The sequence below is a fragment of the Monodon monoceros genome, unplaced genomic scaffold (assembly GCF_005190385.1).
Source record: "Monodon monoceros isolate NGI ecotype Baffin Bay Population unplaced genomic scaffold, NGI_Narwhal_1 Super_Scaffold_22, whole genome shotgun sequence".
In the NCBI taxonomy this organism is placed as follows: Eukaryota; Metazoa; Chordata; class Mammalia; order Artiodactyla; family Monodontidae; genus Monodon; species Monodon monoceros.
The window spans coordinates 13360182-13374379 of NW_021703779.1; the positions used below are offsets into that span (position 1 = coordinate 13360182).

The 14198-nt window shown below is 42.2% G+C and overlaps 1 non-coding gene across 1 annotated transcript; it reads right to left on the reverse strand.

The window, feature by feature from the left end:
- Positions 1-2448: 2448 nt before the first annotated feature.
- TRNASTOP-UCA lies at positions 2449-2521 on the reverse strand. The gene has a single exon. It is a non-coding gene; the product is annotated as a tRNA-Sec (tRNA).
- Positions 2522-14198: the final 11677 nt, after the last annotated feature.

Genomic DNA, 14198 nt, shown 5'->3' on the forward strand with positions numbered 1-14198 from the left:
AGAGCGCAGATCAACATGGCAGACTTTGGGATTGTTTCTCACAAGTGGCAGCCTTAATCCCTTCCCCCTTTTGCTGAGTTTGTCCAAGTAGAGAAGAGTTTAATGTCAGGAGAGACAAAGTGTGCACCCATTTTGCTTCCATAAAGAATGCCAGCCCTAAAATGGTGACAGTATTGTGTAGGAAGGCAGAGGAAAGAGTCACGAATAAATGGAGCTGGGACTCTTACTAGTGGACTTTATCAGTTCTGTGAACCAATTCTATTTGAGTTGGGGTGTCTGTACCTTGCAAGCCAGTTTCCAAGTGGACATGGTTGTGGTTGGGAAAGACAGGGTCAAGAGGCAATCTTTTGACCCTCTGCTCAGCCAGATAAGAAAGGGCCTTGGGCCTGGAACACTTCCTCACCAAGAGGTAAAGAGCGCACACAGCCTGTGTTGGGCTTTCTGCATTGTGTGGAATATCTTTCCCCGTTTCATGCTCACTGAGTGTTCCTTCATTCTGCTTACGTGTGCATGTCAACGGCCCACAGGCATGCACCCCGCTTTCAATATTTCAGGCTCCACAGGGAAGGGTCAGGGTCCTTCTCTTGCAGCATAAGAGGGGTGTGCATAGGCCAGTTGCACCGTGTTGGCCGCCCTGGGGACCTGCTGGCCATGAGGGACCAACACCCACATCGAAGCTGATCTTGCTCTGTCCCCTCTCTACGTAGGTAAAGCACCATTCCATCTAGGGCTTGACTGTGTTGTGTTTCACTTGGCGACCCCAACCCCAACACGCAACAGGCAGAAGCGTTTGGAGTCCTCCTCTGTGGTTGGTAGCCGGTACCTGGTGTTCAGCTTGACAGTTACATACAGTCACGTTTTACACAAAAGTATAATGAATGCCTTATCTCTAGATAAGCAGGGTGATGACTAAATTTCTTAGCATCAGTAGTTGTATAGTTGCAACTTTTCAAAACAGGTGGTAAAGCAAACAAAAAGGACTTTAGATTAAAAGGGATTTATTGGAAGGATCTTGGGATAATTCATTGCACAGTGAGTCTCAGTGGGACAGTGATGTGATTGGTGGAAAGATGCCCATAGACACAGTTAAGGGAATATGTTTCCTCTGATGTCGAAAGATACAGAAACTGAGCTGCACCCAACAGCCTCACAAAGCAGGAGACGACGCAGCTCGCATCCTGATTCCTCCAAGATCCCTTTAAGGACAGTGAGCACAGAGTGAGAACTTTGCTCTTCTCTTCTCTTGGGGTCTTTTTACTCTCTTAGTCCCTTTCAATCATACTGGAGAGAGCCTGGGTACCTGCTTGCCTGCTCACCAGATATAAGAAGTAGACACAGAGATATAAGAGGATAGAAGATATAAGAAGTAGACACAGAGATATAAGAGGATAGAAGATATAAGAAGTAGGTACATCCCTCGTTTGCCATGAGACTGGTGACATTAAAGGCGAATTTACCACGAGTTTCTAGGTCTGAGCCTTCAGGCCTGACTGGGGTCCATTCCATACTTCTAGAATAGAGGCTGAACGAAGAAACCAAGTCTTAGGGAAGCAAGAAGAACCACGGTGGCCCTGGGAACCTCTGGGACAAGATTGGATCCCCCTCTCCTCAAGATTCTGACTCCCTCCGCATCTCAACCAGGATGTTGAAACTGGTTGATGGCAGCCCAAGGGCTCATATCCTCCCAGCACAGTTCCCTTCCCTTAGGATTGATTTGAAAATGTCCAGGGAAGGCCTCTGACAGAGCAAGCTTGGGTCATGTACCCTCTCCTATGAATTGAGTTGTCTTAGCTCAAGCAGCTATAACAATATTATATACTGGGTGGCTCAAGCAACATTTATTTCTCACAGTTCTAAAGGCTGGGAGGTCTGAGATTGGGGTGCCATCATTGTCGGGTTCTGGTGAGAGCCTTCTTTCTGCTTTACAGATGGCCACCTTCTTGCTGTGTCCTTACGTAGTGCAGAGCAGAGAGAGGAAGCAAGCTCTCTCGTCTATTATGAGAGCACTAATCCCATTCATGAGGGCTCCACCTCATGGCTTAATCACCTCTGAAAGCCCCTGCCTCCTAATGCCCTCACATTGGGGGTTAGTGTTTCAACATGAATTTTGGGCGGACACAAACATTCAATTCAGTCCATAACATGGGTTAAGGAGGTGGGGTGATGGGAGCTGGGAGGAGGGTATTATGACTAGCAGTGGCATTAAAACCACACAGTTGGAGCAGTGAAGATGAATCCTCCAAAAGAATGAGTCATTCTCAGGAGGTGGGGTGGTGGCCACATAAGATAAGTAGATCCCACCACAGCAGTAAACCTTCAAAATCCAAATAACCGTTCAGGAAGAAATGTCATCCACAAGGGGCTCATCTCTCTCTCTTTTTAAAAAAAATATTTATTTATTTATTTGGCTGTGCCGGGTCTTAGTTGTGGCATGCATGCGGGATCTAGTTCCCTGACCAGGGATCGAACCTGGGCCCCCTGCATTGAAAGCACGGAGTCTTAACCACTGGACCACCAGGGAAGTCCCCAGGGCCTCATCTCTTAAAGAATGGCGCCCAACGGAGTTGTTTTTCTAATCATGTTTAGTCGTGACAAATATTGCTGTGTTGCTGACAAGAAAACACTTAAGTATAGAGGGTGACTATGGCTCTGTTTCTGTGGCATGGCTAGAATGGGCACATTCATAGAGACATTAGGTAGATTAGTGGTTGCCATGGGCTGGGGGGAGTTGGAGGTGAGAGTTAAAGAATATAGAGTTTCTTTTGGAGGTGATGCAGATATTCTAAAATTATGATGATGGTTGCATAACTTTGTGGATATACTAAAAACCGTTGGATTGTACACTTTAAGTAGATGAATTATATGGTATGTGAATTATATCTCAATGAAGCTGTTAAAAAAAAAAATAGAGGACTGAATGGTTTCCTTGGAAAGAAGCTTAGAAACTGGCAAAATAAGAAAAGCAGACGGACACCCCTGCAGCAAACCAGACCCCCAGCTGAAGACAGTGGGTGGGGACAAGGTCATGATTTAACTCAGAGCTGTTCCAAGTGTGGGCCCCTCACCAGCAGCTGCATCTCCTGGGAACTCATTAGAAATGTGAATTCTTGGGTCCTACCCCAAATTACCAAATCAGAATCCTTGGGCATCACTAAAGTTGAGGAAGTATTAATTTAACTCATTGTTGCTTTTAATAAATAAGAACTCCTCCCCTAACAGTGTGCAAGGTGCTTTCCAAACTGCAAGCCAAACAAGATATAAAAGCAGCATTAACGAATTTTTAAAAAATGTTACTTGGACAAAGGAACCTTACTTCTGTATTTTGCAGGTAACGATACCAACATAGCAGGGCTTATTAGCAGCCAGTGGTTATTTGCAGAGAAGGTAGTTATTTGCTGAAAGTTACTGAAGCAGTTAACCAGACTGATGTGCCTTGAAGCTGCAAGTATTTTCTCCATGACCTGATGGAGAGATACCTCCATCATTTTTCTCCAGTGAAGATGCTGAAATTGGTGTGAATTCAATGAAAGCTGAGATGCAGGTGGAGATTCAGAGATAGTTTTGTCATCTTGAAAGCCAATTATTTGCTCCAATGCCACATTTCCACGTCCAAGGTTTGAGGACAAATTTATCTCCTGTGAGCATGTGAAGCATTGTAAGTGCTGTACACATATTAGGAATAAAAAACCAGAGCAAGAAAAACAATCTTAAGGCTGCTCCTGAAAATATTCAGAACTTATCTTATTTAAACTGTGCACAAAGCTCGGTTGGTGACCCTGCTTCAGTGAAGTTGCACTATCACCATCGACCTAACGTTGGACTTCAGGAGGTAAATTTTTACCTTGGTCAGTTAGTATTAGGAAAGAAACTTAATTAAATCGGTGACAGCATCACCAGGGGCAGAACTCCATGCTGGCGGTGCTGGCCAAAAACACGGAGTGCCCGTTCTGACTTCACTTGAAAGTGAATATCCATTTGGTACAAAATTACAGACGGTGGTGCAGTGGTTGAAAGAGCAGGCCAGCAGCTGTCTGAGCCCACATGTTTCTGTAGCTACAGTAAACCCTCACACTTTAAAAAATGACTATGATAGCTTCTAATAATAAAATTGTAATTTTTTTTTTTTTTTTTTTGCGGTATGCGAGCCTCTCACTGTTGTGGCCTCTCCCGTTGCGGAGCACAGGCTCCGGACGCGCAGGCTCAGCGGCCATGGCTCACGGGCCCAGCCGCTCCGCGGCATGTGGGATCTTCCCGGACCGGGGCACGAACCCGTTGTCCCCTGCATCGGCAGGTGGACTCTCAACCACTGCGCCACCAGGGAAGCCCTGTAATATTTTAAAATAAAATTTTATGTATGGAAGTTCATTCTAGGATAGAATATTTGTTTCTGGCCTTGCTCGGGCTATTGGGCATGGGGCTGAAATGTGTATTTTGTGCATCCCTGCTTTACAGTGGACACAACTTAAAATTAACATTCGATATCCTATTAAAACAATTCCTTGGCCCCCTCTGCAGCTCTGTATCAGCTTGTGTCCTTGTTAAGCTCTCCTCTTCTCCCCCTTCTCTGCTTTGTTCCTCTCAGGAGACAAATATTGGAAGTTCCTTTCATCTTCTTAGGGGAACAGTTTGGCCCTCTCCCACCTCTGCCTTCAAATTCAGCTAGGGCCTTTCTTCTTATAGCTAAGGTCTTATAGTAAGTACTGAAACATAGAGCAACACCTTGCCCAGACCCTTATAGAGACAAAAATACATATAAGCAAATATATAATATATATATAATATACATGATATGCAAGCAATACAAGATACTAGATATTAAACTAAATAAAAATTTCCAGTGAGTGGAAATCAGGGGTGCATGGGAACTCTCTATGCTATCTTTATAATTTTTCTGCAAATCTAAATTTATTCCAAAAATTTTTTAATTATTTTAATAATGAATGGAAGAATAATATGTTGGAGAAACAAAACAATCCTGCCAGCAAGACCCCCTCCGTACCAGTATAGAAGAGAGAAAACACATGACACAGGTGGTCCAGGCAAGAGACGACAAGTTAGGACAAAATCTCATGTAATTTATAGAGCATATCAGAAGAAAGAACAATGACTTCTCTTATCTCCGAGAGAGACAAAGGACTGTGCCTTCTGAAAGTCTCCTACCCACCCCTCAAGAGAGCCCTTAGCTAATTCCGGAGGTACACCTATTTACACATCTAGAGACTCTTTGGTCCTGGCCTTGGAGATAACTCTGTTGTAAAAACTGGAGACTCGGGGCTTTCCTGGTGGCACAGTAGTTGAGAGTCCACCTGCCGATGCAGGGGACACGGGTTCGTGCCCCGGTCCGGGAGGATCCCACATGCCGCGGAGCGGCTGGGCCCGTGAGCCATGGCCGCTGAGCCTGCGCATCCAGAGCCTGTGCTCCGCAATGGGAGAGGCCACAACAGTGAGAGGCCCACGTACTGCAAAAAAAAAAAAACAAAAAACTGGAGACTCGGATTAATCCCTAGAGAGATTTATCTCTGTTAGAAAGGTTAGAGTAAGGGCTCAGATTCACTGTGTCCCTAAGTTTTCCGAAGTACTCTAAGAAAAGGGGTGGGTGGGAGAATGGTCTCTTTGCCCACTGTAAGCAGAGAAAATAATTTTTTTGCTCTCACAATACCCAGTGTGGAAGACATGCAGCAAGGAGAACTGATAGGCTACTGGTGAGGATGTGACTTGGTAAAACCCCTTTGGAAAACAGTTTGGCATCATCTAGAAAAGAGAAGATACACCTACCCCATGGCCTTATTGCTATACTCTAAAGAAACCCTGGTCTGTGTGCACCAAGAAACATGAAAAAAATGGCCACCACAGCATTATTCAAAACAGCAGCAAACTGAAAACAACCCAATAGTCCACTGACAGAATAATGAATAAGTAAATGGTAATATATTCACAGAATAGAATATGGTAGAGCAGTGATCATGGTTGAACTACAATTTCACCCATCAACATGGCTGTCTCACAAATATACTAGTGAGTAAAAGAAGTCACAGAATATAGAATATAAAGTATGAAAACACAGATATAACATTCAGAAGCAAGCAACTCTAAACAAATATTCTTTAGGGATAGATATATATGTTGTAATATTATTAAGAAAAGCAAGGGAGTAGTAAAAAGGGGATACGTAATTAACAAAATTCAAGGTAGTGGTTACTGCTGGGAGTGAAAGGGATGCAGATGGGGCCTTGAAAACATTGGTAACATTTCTTAGATTGAGCAGTGGATACATAGATATTTGTTTTATTATTCTGTGTACATTATATAGGTAATATAATCTTTTAAAATATGAAGTAGCTTGTGATAGAGTGTTTGCTTTAATGAATGGTAGAGACAGTAAAAGCTAAGGGAGAGAGGTTAGTGCTGGCAGGATTTTCAGAGCAGAACCCTTCAGGAGGAGCCGAGACTTCAGCTGGGCCTTTGGAGGGAGGAATCACATAATTTTTCAAACTTGGAATGAATGTTAGAGTTCACTTGCCCCACCTCTTCCTTTTGCAGATGAAGAAATAGAGATATAGGGAAGTATCTTTAAAAAAAAAAAAGCTCAATATATTTTCTACATTGTCAGACCAATTGCGAGGGGGAAAATTTGAGTGAAACGCTCTTTTGAGAAGAGCATTTTAGGAGTTGAACACCATAGCCCATAGCCCTACAAATGTCAGGCTGTGGTTCTCTGTTTCTCGGTTTTGCACACCTGTCTGCTCAGTGTTGCTCCCGGCCCTATTCACGGGACCCCGCCCCAGTGGGTCGTTGAGCTCTTATGGGTTAGGTGTGATGGGTGGCTATGACGGGCAACCTCGGCTTCCTCTTTTGCCCTGGGCAGGTGCTGCCTGGAGCCTATGCGGTTACATCTGGGGTAGGTGCAGCGCTAGAAGAACATCCTGTCCACAGCCTCCTAGAGTCCTAGGTCATCAGCCCCACACATCCAGGGAGTGCCCAGTGCCAGCAACATTATGTATATTCACTTCATCTTTAAAAAGCTACCTCACTTCATCATACACTCACACAACTACTCAGTAACAGAATTATAATCCCCTCACCCACCCCGGACTTTTTTTTTCGTAAAAGAGGAAGTGAAGACTCAGAAGTTAACTTGTCGAAGGTCACACCTTCAAAAATGACATTGTCAAGTTCCAACTCAAAGCTGCCTGGTTCCAAAGTATGTGCTGTTTTCACTGTCACTCGCTGACTGTGAAGTATGTTATCCTTTTTTTTTAAAGGACAACAACAACAAAAACAACGACTAAACGACTTATTTGCAACACAACCTAGTTCCCATCACTTCAATACAGCATTGGAGTAGAAAAAAGTCACAGTGACTATTTAATACTGTTTTTCCCCTGTCAGGAGCTAGCAATTTATTTATATTAGTACTTCACTGGGAATAAGGTTGCCAGATTAAACACTATGCAATATTTGGGACATATTTATACTAAAAACTTATTCGTTGTTATCCAAAATTCAAATTTAACTGGGCATCTTCTATTTTTAATTGCTAAATCCGGCAACCCTAACCCAAAACCTTTGAGGAAAAACCTTATTATTTCTAGCGAGGCTCTCCTCTTCATTAGGTAAGGAGAAACACATGGGATAGGTTGGCTACTGAGTAAAAACCTTAAGGAAATCTTCTGAAGTCCTAACTGTGGGTGATTTTGCCCCCTCCCAACATTTAGCAGTAAGTGGAGATATATTCTGTTGTCCTAACTGGAGGAGGGCTTACCACTGGCATTTCATGGGTAGAGGCCAGGGATGCTGTTAAATACCCTACAGTGCACAGGACAGCCCCACCACAAACAAGTATCTGGTCCAAAATGCCAGTAGTACCAAGCTTGAGAAAACTTGCCTTAAAGAATCACTCATCTAAGGTAGTATAAATCCAGGAAAATTATATATATATATGTATTTTAAATCCTTTTAAGGCTACCAATGTATTTCCAAATAGGGCTTGGCCTTCTTCTATTTCTCAGAAAAACAATATCACAGCCGTTTATTTATCTGAACCAGCTAACTGATAATTATGGATGCTGGTGGCAGCAGGAGTAGACTCAAATTTTTACATGCTTTACCATGTATTGCAATCGACTTTTGATATCAGATTTGCACTCTTAATTATGTTTTTCTGAATAATGATTTTTTATATATTTTTATTATTTTTAGAAATAAAATAATTCCTGTGAACAATAAGCAAGTCCAAATGTAAACTATAGAAATGTAGAAGTATGTGTTGGTAGATGAATTTTCACTAGAAAACTCAATTTTTTAATAATTTTAAGGAGCAATGATACATGTTACTTGTTAACAAAAAACCTTAATTAACCTGTAAGATTAAACCCTTGTGCTAGAAACTAAGGGGAGATACAAGAGGCATAAAAGAACTATGCCTCTTGGAACTTTCTATCTGATCTGTAAGAGAAGACATTTATTTTTCAAACCAGCAAGTAGCATGTGAACCAATTTATGTTTAAGTACATTAAGTCTTTCAGAACTGCTTCCAGAGTGAGATCAACATAAGCTAGAGTTTTCAGGGACAAGGCAGGATTTTTGAGCAGCTACCTAACAATTTTGACCCACTCATTTCTCTTAAAGCTGGTAAATATTGTGGACTCACTTCTCTTGCCCAATCCCGACTCCAAAATGCACACGCAATTATGTATACGATACCTAAGTTTTCACTGACACCCTGAAGCCTATGCACAAACTCCAAAGGTGTCCACAGCCTTGGTGAAAAAGCTCTGTTGTGTTAGAGAATTAGATAAGATTAGACCAGTGAGGAAAAGAATTGGTTTCTAAGGACAAGGAAGCAGCCAAAAATGGCCAAGCACCTCCTATACGATTTGGTACATATTGAATAATGTTCTTGATTTGTACTATGGGTAGGGTTAGAAATGAAGTGGTCTTTGGAAGCAGTCTCCATATTAGGTTGAAATATATGTTGGTCAAAACTGGTTGAATATTGGCAATTTCACACGGTTCGACCTGATATATGCTGTGCAGTAAGACTGTACATAATGAAATGCACTCTAATCCAAGCTCCGCTTCGAATCTGAGAGCTTTGGTTGGTCCCCAGAGTTGCTGTGCCTATTGGTCCTGGGGTAGAACTTTCACTGAGCCGTTGGAGGGACTGTTTTAATTTTTTGTTTTAATAACTAATGGAAGTTGGGAAAGTCGTCTTTCAGCTGTTTGCTGTGCCAGTCCTTTTCTCCTTTATCTGTTTCCTTTCATTTCACTGACATTGGTCATGTAGAACTTGGACCCCCAGCTGCACAAAATGTGCCCAAGTCTTGAATAGCAAGTAAATCAACCAGTAAAGAGAATTCTAACTTCAATTTATAGCCTTTAAAATTTTATCCAGATTTATCTCCAGGCCGTGAAGTGAAGAAGGAACAGTATATTTCTAAGTTTTTTTCTTGTCAAGAGCCCCTAGAGATGGGGACATAAGAGACCCTTGTTCAAGATCCTTGAAAATGAATATGAGCTATATTTTGGTGTGATCAATTTAGAAAAAGAAACTTCTTTGTTTAAAAAAAAGACTAAAGACAACACATACTAAAATGATTTGAATTTTACAGATGATACCCTACTAATATTTTTAGTTTAGCACCATCTGTTTATCTGAAATTAAATTTCTGACAAATGGTCATGCCAGGAGATGCTGTTTGTATTTTTATGTGCAGCTGAAACACAGAATAATAAAAATCTGCTTGAGTTGAAGAAATATGTTCATAAAATCTTTCTTTTTTAATCTGAGTTGGCTGAGAAAATGACTTTTTAATCTAGTGGCAGCTGCTTTCATTTGGCTGGTGTTCAGTCTAAATAGTTTATGTTGGAGACAGATCATTTGTTTTATATTTGGATGCAGTATAACAAACAGTGCCTTTTGAGCTATGAGGAGGACCCAGATATCACAAACATCTTATTTTCCCTATTAGTCTACCTTTCTAATTATTTCTTGTTTCTTTGACGACACAAGTGGCATGCAATAGGTTTGTAAATAAAAAGCACAAGTGGCACATTGCATACCACCTGGTTGCTGTGTTACTTTTATTCGACTCTAAGAAAGTCGCATCCTACACATTAATTGGCATTTGTTTACAGGAGGGGAAAACGATGGCTTTTGAAAATATGACTCAGTGGAAACACTTCTCGTCACACTGGCTTGCAAATAGGATCACTGCACTCCCTTTGGGTACTATGGGTGATTCCACCGGGAGCCTGATTCTTCCCAACAGAGTGTTAATTAAAGAGAGCCACCTCTTGGCACCTCTCTTGCTCCAGCTACACTTCAGAGTCCTCCAGCCACCTCTTTAATCAACAACATGTGTTGGATGTCTACTTTTAGCGTGAGGCACTGCAGCTACCACTCTGATTTCAAAGGTGGTGGCAAGGACAGGGTTTTATTACATTACTTCAAAGTCAGGGCACCTAAACCTATGTCAGCGATGCCATTAATATCTGCCGTTGGCTTGGAATGATTGACCTTCCCAAGTAAAGTGTGAATTTCCTAGACGAGAGAGATCTTGCCTTTTTGTATTTGCACCCCAGCACTTAGCGTATAGATCTCCTTATGTTTATCTAATAAACCTTGTTTTCTTACTGGGCAGTAGCAATTTAATTTTGTGTGCCAACTTCTCTTAAAACTAAAAAAAAAAAAACATGCATTAATTTGAAATGTAGAGGCTGGTCTTCAGTGATAAACTTACTACTCAAAAAAGTGAAATACATTTTTAGGAAAATGGATGTATTAGGTCAGACTGCCATAACAAAACATCACAGACTGGGTGGCTTAAACAATAATAATTAATTTCTCACAGTTCTGGAGGGTGGGAAGTCCAAGATCAAGGTGCCGGGTGATTCGGATCCTTGTGAGCCCTCTCTTCCTGGCTTGTTGATGGTAGCCTTTTGTAGTTTTCTTGCTGTATTCTAACAGGGGAAAGGGAAAGAGATCTTCCCCTTCTTATAAGGCCACAGTCCTATACAGAGCTCTACCCTTATGACCTCATTTAACCGTAATTATCTTCTAAAAGCCCTATCTATAAATACAGTCAGTTTGGTTGTTAGGACTTCAACATATGAATTTGGGGGGATACAGTCCAGTCCATAGCGATTGGATTGGACTAAAGGAGACACTTTAATTTTCGGACTCTCAAATTACCATGAAAACAACCAACTTAAACAAATTTGGTATTAATATTATTACCTTCTAATTTCATGTTTCAAAAATAAGTCAGTTTTTAGAATTTTATTTAAAGTTCGAAAATACACCAAACTATAGAGTATTAAAAGTCAGGATAGCCATTCCTGGGGAGGGGGAGGATATATTGACCGAAAGAGGGCACAAAGGGGACTTCTGGGATGCTCCAGTGCTCCAGTTCCTGTTTGGGTGCTGATTCAAAGGATGTGATCAGTTTGTGAATACTTGCTGAGCTGTTCATACATAATGATTTGTGCACTTATCTGTATGTGTGTTACAGGTCAACCAAAAACTAAAACACAAAAGAAAAATAAATCTGAGTGATGCATTTAGTACCAGAGGTAAACTACACAATTATCCCATTTTGTCCCAACCTAAACAGCAAAGAGGCTACTCCTCCTTTGTCTTTTCTAGTTCAGAAAGTCACTAGAGGTTAAAATCTAATGAGTGGGAGCATACAAAGAAGATTATCCCTGTGTAAGGTTGACATAGTATTATCTTCCCACCAGTACCACCAGAACTGCAGACACAGTGAAAATTTCTGCCTGACATTGCTTGATGTTGTTTTTCTCCGCCTGGTAGCTCAGCAGCTGCAGGCTAAAAATCCAGGTTTCCGGGGAGAGGAGGAAAGCTTTCTGGGGAAGGGGCAATATGGGCCCCAGATCAGGGGCATAGCCGGGGTCCTCTTGTAAGTGGTGGCCGTTTTAAACAGGTTGTAAACCAACATTGTCATGTTGATCTAGAAAGTTCCAGCTGCCCTAGGAAGAGGCTTTGGAACTGTGCAAGTGCCAAAGCTGGCTTTTCAAGATAATGTATGGGGACTTCCCTGGTGGCGCAGTGGTTAAGAATCTGTCTGCCAATGCAGGGGACATGGGTTTGAGCCCTGGTCCAGGAAGATCCCACATGCCAAGGAGCAACTAAGCGCATGCGCTACAACTACTGAGCCTTCGCTCTAGAGCCCGTGAGCCACAACTACTGAGCCCACACGCCACAACTACTGAAGCCCGTGCGCCTAGAACCCGTGCTCCACAACAAGAGAAGCCCGCGCACCGCAACGAAGAGTAGCCCCTGCTCGTCGCAACTAGAGAAAGCCCCCGTGCAGCAGCGAGACACAACGCAGCCAAAAATCAATCAATTAATTAATTAATTAAAAAAAAAGATAATGTATGGAGCTTTAGAGTCAAATGATATGTTTGTAACCATGGATGTCAGTGTCCTTAGAAGCATCACTCTCACACACCCAAGGTGGAGCTTGTCTTCTCGAAAGACGATCGCAGTTAAGAAGTTTGCACCGTGTGACCTTTTAGATCAGCCTGTGGCCGCTTTGCAGAAACCTTCCAGGTTTACAAATGGGTTACTGCTCAAATTCCAGAACACCAGGACTGTGCTCCATTGTCCCCAGCTCTCACATTCAGTATTTTATTGTTTCACATTGTGCTTTAACTTCCTTCAGGAAGTTAACAGCAGAAGCCAGCTGAACATGTTCAAAACCTTTTACTTACGTTTGTGGAGCTGACTGTGCCACACAGGTGAATGGAAATTTCTTTGTTCCAGGAGGGCTGGCTCTTTCAACAGTTATCTTGGTGCTCTTGTATTGTCTGTCATGTGTAAAACAAGCACATTTACCTCTACTTACCTTTTATGAATGTTGAGATGTAATTTTGAAAATAACTGCATAAAATGCTTTTACCATAAACTTTGGAGCTCTTAGTTGTCATTTCTCTGCGGAAATGTTCCCTCGTGGAAAGTAATGATTTTTAAGTTGTTGAAGGTGTTGAAAAGTTCTGACTTGTTGTTTGTGGGTTGTGTGTGTGTACGGATAACAGGCCTATCTCTTGGTGCTTACATAAGTTAAGAGACTCTAGACGTTCATGATCACATTAGTCTCTAGGTGTTGGTATATTTCCAAGCCTTTGAGGATGTAGGTCTTTTCTTCACCATTACCCACCCCTTGACATTCAGAATGTCCTTAGACCACCAGCATCGGCTTACCCAGGAGCTTGTTAGAAATGCAAAGTCTGGGGCCCCACCTTAGATCCAGTATCTATTAACAGAATCTGCATTTTAACGAGCTCTCCAGTGGTTCTTACATACATGCAGATGAATCAGCAAGTAGGCCATGGCAGGAATTGAGAGATCCTTCTCAAAACGTCTGCCACCGGGCCAGTACTGCTGTTGTTTAGGATGAATCTCTCGAGTTTAAGCCACTTATTCTGAAAAACTCCCTGGCCTGCGTAACTAAGTAAGTCATTTTCAGTTCAAAGCCTTCACGTGAATCCATCCACTCACACCTTTCCAACTCGACAGATGGCAGAGAGTAGGTTGACTGAGGAGTGAGGGCGGGAGGAGGGAAGTGGAGTAGAAAATGCATGGAATTTTCCTTGGTGGAAGAAAGTAGGCAGAGTCCATAACGGCGGCACACTGGAGTAGTGCTGCGGGGTGGCAGGAAGGAACAAAATAGCAGTGACACAGCAGTGGGCACAACAATGGTAAATAACTGTTGGTGAGGGGATTCCTAAGCTTGTTTGACAATAATAATCACCTGGGGGATGAGGGGAACTTCTTAAAACATAAAGTTTCCTCTAGAGGCAGGGAATTATGGAATATTCACCCTGGTTTATCCTTTGTTCACTCTGGGCTTGTGACATCTGAAACTCTAGGGGAGAAATATCTGTATTTTAAATAAGTGCCTCAGGTATTCACATCCACAGGCATGGCTGAGTGAATGGAGAGCTTGGATCCTGTGCCTGATGCTCTATAAATATTCTTTCCAGCGCTCACAATAAGCCTAGAAAATCTTACGGCATTTTACTAACTGCCTTTTGTGACAGAGAAGTTCAGTAGATTGCCAATTGTCACACAGGCAGTGTGGATGGATTCCATCCCAGATCTGTCTGACTCCAAAGCCTTTGTTCTCTCTACTCTGTCCTACCATAACCTTCTACAAAGCCACTGTGGCCCAAAG